General features: G+C 42.2%; 1 pseudogene; it reads right to left on the bottom strand.

The window, feature by feature from the left end:
• Nucleotides 1–3,217: 3,217 nt before the first annotated feature.
• On the bottom strand, nt 3,218–5,395 carry LOC119350017 (annotated as a pseudogene).
• Between the last annotated feature and the right edge of the window lie 1,246 nt (nt 5,396–6,641).

Below are 6,641 nucleotides of genomic sequence, written 5' to 3'. Positions count from 1 at the left end.
CGAAGAATTTCTTCCTTTCTTTTCCACTTGATAATTGATATTATATATAATGGTATTGGTTGAATCTTTTTCAAGGATAATTTGTTGTACTTTATCTCATTAAAATAATCAGGATTGTTTCTTGATTATCTTATTCAAAATAGAACTGTTGGTGCCTAGCTAGTCTGATGAGATTTGACTTATGTTCTGCCGTATCTGAATTTTTTGTACCAAACGTTTAATTAGCGTAACTGCCTTTTAATTTTATTTGCAACATAGACAACAGTGTTAGTTATCAGGTCATGAAAATGCACATCCAAATTACTTGTCACCCCTTTAGTACAACTTTAAACTAATAATATGGATCGAAGGAGTACTAGAAGAATAGGTCAAAAAAACTAGAAGAAGAAACTGAAACAAAATATTTTAAAAAATTCTGACGTAATTGAAAATATAAGAATGCACTATTCAACTAACTTGTAAATTTTCTTTTCATTTGATTGTAGATATGTATAATGGTTGAACTTTTGGAGGGTTGTTTGTTGTACCAAGTTTGTGCTTGGTTTTTGCCTGGGCCGCGCCAATGTGGCCTTGTATTGACGTCTGTACCAACAATTGTAAGTTGTTCACCTGATATACGAAACTCACATCTTGGTTATCTGATTCCATTTAGGGAGCATTCCCACACACACAAAAAGAGATTTCATTTTGTCAAGATATTAGACAGTTTTTGGTTAAGCTCAATCTAGGTTAGCATTATCAAAAGACCATTAACATGGCAAATCGCATACGACAGGCTAGGAACATGCATATGGGCCAGAGGCACATGTCAACGAAGAGAGATTCAGAACAGACGAGTTCACCGAAAACTTTGGTGCAACGACATCGTTAGCCACAGTGGTGAAGATGAGGTGGCTGCCGGTCATGAGGAACCAGATGAACTATCTCCGTGGATGTAGTCGAACTTGAACGAGCAGTCGCGCCGAGACGGTCTCAAAAACCATATCGCACTTTAGCTGGTGTGGAGTCTTGAGGGACTTGGTTTTGAATAGGCCTGCTCTCCTAGACGATTGTGCACGTGGTCGCTAGAAAGGGGTCTCCAGAGAAGCAGGTCACCACAAGTAACCTTTTGTATAGTCCCTCTCCTTTGCATTTTTCTCTACACAAAGATGACGCCTAGGAGAGTGAAGCGATGCAACTAACACATGGTGGAAGAGCTCTTTGAAAATACAAAGTGTCTCCGCAACGAGCTCGAGTATTGACATGCACCTAGAGCTAGGTCATGCACTTCCATACAAAATTTGTGTTCTTTGAACAAGATATATAATATAGCTCAAGCTCGAACTCAATCCACGTGACGTGACCACTCGCTTTTGCATCAAGTGAGTGAGTGAACACGCGCGGTGTTACTCTTTTCCCTCTCTACAAGGGGTGGTCGAACAACCCAAGTTTTATATTGGTGCTACTCTTTCCCAACTAGCAGTATGGTACTATCTTCATCCAAATATATATGGTCTAATACATTTTTTGAGGTTGTCTTTGACCGCCGGGTAGAGCAATAATATATGATGTGTATGTTACAAATAAATATACCATAAAATTTGTATGTGGAAAGAGTTTATAATGATATAATTTTTACAACGTACATCTCATATATTATTAATAAGTTTACGAATGGTCAAAGACAGCCCTGAACAATTAGGCCTAACATATTTGGATGTAGGGAGTACCAAACTTGCACATTTGTTATGCAATTCGAATGGGTCTTTCAAATTTCAGGATTTTATTGGGCCGAGGCACAAGATTTAATGCACCCAGGCCCATAAAATCTAGCCCATTTAAGGGACACATAACAGTAGGGACATCAACATCTAAAAAAACAAACAAACATAAAAACAATAGGGACATCCTCGTTCATACTCTCTCTGTCCCACAATATAGGCAAGCATTGATTTTTACGGAAATCAAGTGTCACAACTTGGACCAAGTCTATAGAAAAAATGTATCTATATCTTTAATACCAAATATACACAATACCAAAATGTATTTTGTGATGAATCTAGTGGTGTTGATTTAGTATCAACATTTTTATAATTTTTCTTAAATTTTTATCAAATTTATATTTCTACTTGGAAAAAACCAATGCACTCTATATATTTTATTTATTTATTTGACGGCACTATATTTTAAAATGAAGAGAGTGGGACGGACGTGGGTGATTTTTTTTCTTTCTGCGAGGGGAGGCCTGATAAGGTGGGCCTAACCTGACACGGCTTAGGGCCCAGGTCCAGTTAAAACACGACTCGGCACATCAGCGGATGCGTAAACGCTTTACGAAGGCGGATTCGTCCCTCTCTCTACTCTTTTCCATGGCCGCCAATAGGAAGCCCGGCAGGTCGCCGGCGGCGGCGAATGCGACGGCGTAGGCGAAGGAAGACTACGCGGAGGGCCTATTCTCCTCGCGCTCCTTCGCTGACCTCGGAGGCCCACATTCTGCGCCCGCCCCCAAGGTGCTTCCCCGTGTCTCTGTGGCCCAAGTGATTTGGTAGTCCCCTGGTAGAACAGATGATTTTCAGTCCAATCTGAATGATCAAAATACATGGATTAAATTAGAAGTTTTACAGAAGACATGTTCAAACTCCACTTATTTGTGATATGTGAATACTAGTGCAATCTATTGGATTCTTGTTATGCGAAATGAGTACTTCACACACAAAAATCCCCTGATGTCGCCAATGTCTTTTTTGAGAAAATTCTGTACATATGATTTTTCAAATTTCCAATCTGAATGACCGAAATAGTATTCCTAGTTTAAGAGGTACTAAACGTTTGACGGAAGACATTGTGCAAAAGGTCACCCACCAAGCTGTGTGGAGAGAGTAATAATATGGGAACATTAGTTCATCCTGTTGGATTCATGCATAGGAACCTTGTTTGGATCAAGTACGATTGCCGTCGTCAAATCAGAAATTACAATCCTCTGAGAGATATTCAGGGGAATGATCTACTTTACAGAAAATCAGTGTCTAGGTATGGTATTTCCACTAATCTCATGTCTTGAAGGCACAATACAGTTTATTCAACAGAAATTAAAAAGAACAGAAGAAGCAAAGTATTTCAGTCGCCTTTTAGTTCACTATACAAAAACAATGACCAGGACACCCGGTACCCATAGTCAATATTCGTTTAAAAGATCAACAGATTCACTCGAAAAACAGTTCGAATCTTACTGACCATCTTATGTTTCATCAGGTTTCCATTTAGATATAGCATAAAGTACTCTCCCTTTCCATCCTTGTAGCAGCCAACCGCGATCTTCAACAACAAAGAATTCCTCGTGATAAAGTGAGTTCTTCTTTTGTACTATTTTATTTAAGATGGCTGGATCAATAGGAAGCTGCTGGAACCCAGCCTTGAGGAACCTTCCTTGCCACTGCCTGTAACTTTCCCGTCTCTCAGTCCATTCTGCATCCTCACATGCTATGCTGTTAAGTGCATCTCGCCCAAATAGGATCCTCTCGATCGTCTTTCTTGCTTCATTTTCCCGTGGAACAGTTGCATCAATCATGTCAAACATTGAAGAGTAATGGAACATAACCTCTTTGAAACGTTGCATGAAGAAGGGAGAACTGCGGTACCCTTTCACGGTGCCAGAAATAAAAATCTTTGGGTTGATCCTCCTCATAGTTTTGAGCACCTCGTCCCTTGTGCTATTTATGGCTTTGGTTTCATGACCAAGATTCTTCATCCGGAACATGCAGTTGATTATGAGGACTTCACCCTCGTCAATGTTAAGATCCTCAATTTTAATGGTCTCCCATCTTGAAGCAGCAATGCCCTGATACTGAAAAGGTACCTTGAACATGTTTGCATAATCAGCCAACCGCTTCCCTGTCTCCTCGATCATTTCGCAGGGGTGTAGACCTGGCTGGGGAGCATCTATACCTGTGATCCGAAGCTTAGGGGCTCCCTCTTCTTGCTTTGCAAACCTCTGAATCATTAATGGCCACTGAAAGCCGAAGCCGATGCCAAAATCAATGATGTGAACTCTTGGACGCCCTTGTGATACATCAAGAATAGCTTGGTTGGCAAAGTGGTATGACGTCCTGTCGAAAGGGCAAGATGCAATAAAAAGGCTATAAGCCTCTAACTAGTCTGTGGTACTTGTTCGCCTTTCCATGAGATTTTGATAAACCTGAATCCCGGTCCCAGCCAGGCGTGCCTCGAGGCCATCCACCAAGTAAAATGCCAGTCTCTGGGTACAATTACCATCTGGTGAGGAGTGTTGCCTTATCTTCTTTAGGATTTCACTGGCCAACAGGTGGTTGTCTTCTGCCACAGCTTTTGCGCAATTGATGAGGAGATTCCTGAGATCAACCAACTCTCTCCTCGGTTGCTTCCTCTGCCATAGCTTCAGACGTCCTTCGCTCCGGCCTTTCCGTGAGCTATTGTTTCCTTCCCCCGCCATCCTTTCTCGCAGTCTTGTTCTTCGGTCAAAACTCTTACGACCGTAGCATAGCAGAACTCGGTCGAAATTTTCGTTTCGAATTATAGCACAAATTGTGATGGCATGATGTTTATTGCTCCTTACTTGAAAGATACCCCAGCCCCTTTGGTCTGCCACCTCAAAGATTGCATTTTCGCTCCTCTCTACTACTTTTACCTTCGTAGTCAGTTGGGAAATATAAAGTACGTCATTCTTTAAATATATCACCAGCTTATAAATACTTGGAGCAAACATCTTTTCCTCCTCGACACCTCTATCACAATGCAAGGCAGGGAAGAGAGTTTCAGAAGTCCATCCAACACTTACCAATGGATGGTCTGGTAGAAAAAGACTCATGTTGCTGGTATATAGACTCAACGGGGTTGCTGAGGGCTGTAACACATTGTAACTGGAGTAGTCATTACTGAAGCTAGTGGTCCTGAGCCTCTTGTAACGGCTGGTCCCACTCGTATCAGAGTTGTCTGGTTTGCTGTTGCTATGCAATGGCGGCCAATTAGTAGCCGGCGCGTATACCCCCCCAAGAATGTCACGGAATGGCTTCTCGGCAGCCTGGAGAGCAGCCTCCCCTTGGCATATATCGACCCTCTCGTCGACGTCTTTCATCAGCATCTGGCTTATGTAGTGAAGAGCATCGTTTGATCTGATCTGGCGGTGCTCAGGGCTACCCCGTGCAGCAATCTGAACTTGGTTTTGTCCAAGGCTGCTGTTGACTCTGCAGAACCCAGGGCTTGTGACTCCACCAAGCAGATATGTGCTTGGTTGGCTGGCTAGGTTAAGAACTGTCGAGTGTGGATCACTCAGGTCGTAGTTGTACATGGTGAGTTGCTGTTCAGAAGAGGAATCACCATCATATGGTTGGTCGGTTGCTGCGTTGCCATCTAGATTGTCATGGAGAGGTTCAGTGGCCATTCTGGAAAGTCACTTTCCACCTCAATATGGGATATATGATTCTTCTTTGGCCCACAGCAAATGCATTAGCTTGTTTCCTGGAAGATGGAAGCTAAATTAGTAAATTATGTGAGACGACAGTCCATCTTGCTCATGTGCTACAATCTAGAATGTCCGTAAAACGGCGCTTCCCTCACCCTCTGCTTCTTATTGTTTATTATATATTCAGCTTATGATTGTTTTGGCATGCCATCAGTGGCGGAGCTTTACAAGGGCTGCGGGGTTGCACTCAACTCCGCCAGCGCATGCCATACTGATTGGAAAAGAAAACTGAAGGCTTGCACACACAAGAACAATTATTTTACCCAGTTAAACATAGGATTTTAAGTATCAATAACAGAAACATCACACCTAGCGATTTGTGAATCTATGACAAGCCTAATACCACTGTTCATATTATTCATTTGCAGGACGCTCCGAATATGATCTGAGCAAGTAGCAAAAGTAGGGAAGCACACACCTTGGTTATTGAGCAGCAGCATCAGATCCAATGCTTTGAGAGTAGTAGTGAGGATGTGGGCTATGAAAGAAGAGTGTTGAGGCTGTGGTGTAGATTTATACTATATTTTTGTTGTTCCTCTACCTTGTTGCTTCGTTCCCAACGTCAGCCATGGTTATTGTGACAGAGAATGAGTCCAGAACTCCAGATTACAACAGTTATCCTGTCGATTAGTTCTAGGCCTGGCCGCCACCAGACCTATAAAAAAGGGTTTATTAGGAGCGCTTGCATGGGTTTCAACATTATTAAGGTTCCCTAATTGAATTGTTAAAAAATCCGAGGTAATCCAAAGAAGGAGAAGCACTTTAGCACTTTAGCTTATTCTACACCCCCTAGTAACGCTATACACAAAATCTAGTAAAGCGGTGTACAAAATGTAGTAATTTGGAAAATGTTTTTTTTACTACCCAAGTTTTCAATTTACTCTATTTCTACAAAAATTACTATATTTTGTATACTCTGTTACTCAGTTACTCTAGTTTTCAGTTTACTCTATTTTTACTCACTCTTAGTTTAGCGTTACTAAGCTAAATGGAGATTTTCATCCTCTCTCTCCATCGCCGCCAAGAGGAAGCTTGGCAGGTCGCCACTGGCGGCGGCGGCGAATGCGAATGCGTAGGCCAAGGAAGACGACTAGGAGGGGCACTTCTCCTCGCGCTCCTTGGCCCACCTCCAAGGTCCCCCCCCCCCCTCTCATTCTCTGTCTCT

Source organism: Triticum dicoccoides, chromosome 1B (genome assembly GCF_002162155.2).
Source record: "Triticum dicoccoides isolate Atlit2015 ecotype Zavitan chromosome 1B, WEW_v2.0, whole genome shotgun sequence".
Taxonomy (NCBI): domain Eukaryota; kingdom Viridiplantae; phylum Streptophyta; class Magnoliopsida; order Poales; family Poaceae; genus Triticum; species Triticum dicoccoides.
Note: the sequence above shows the minus strand (reverse complement) of the source record. Positions and strands in the feature narration are given on the sequence as shown.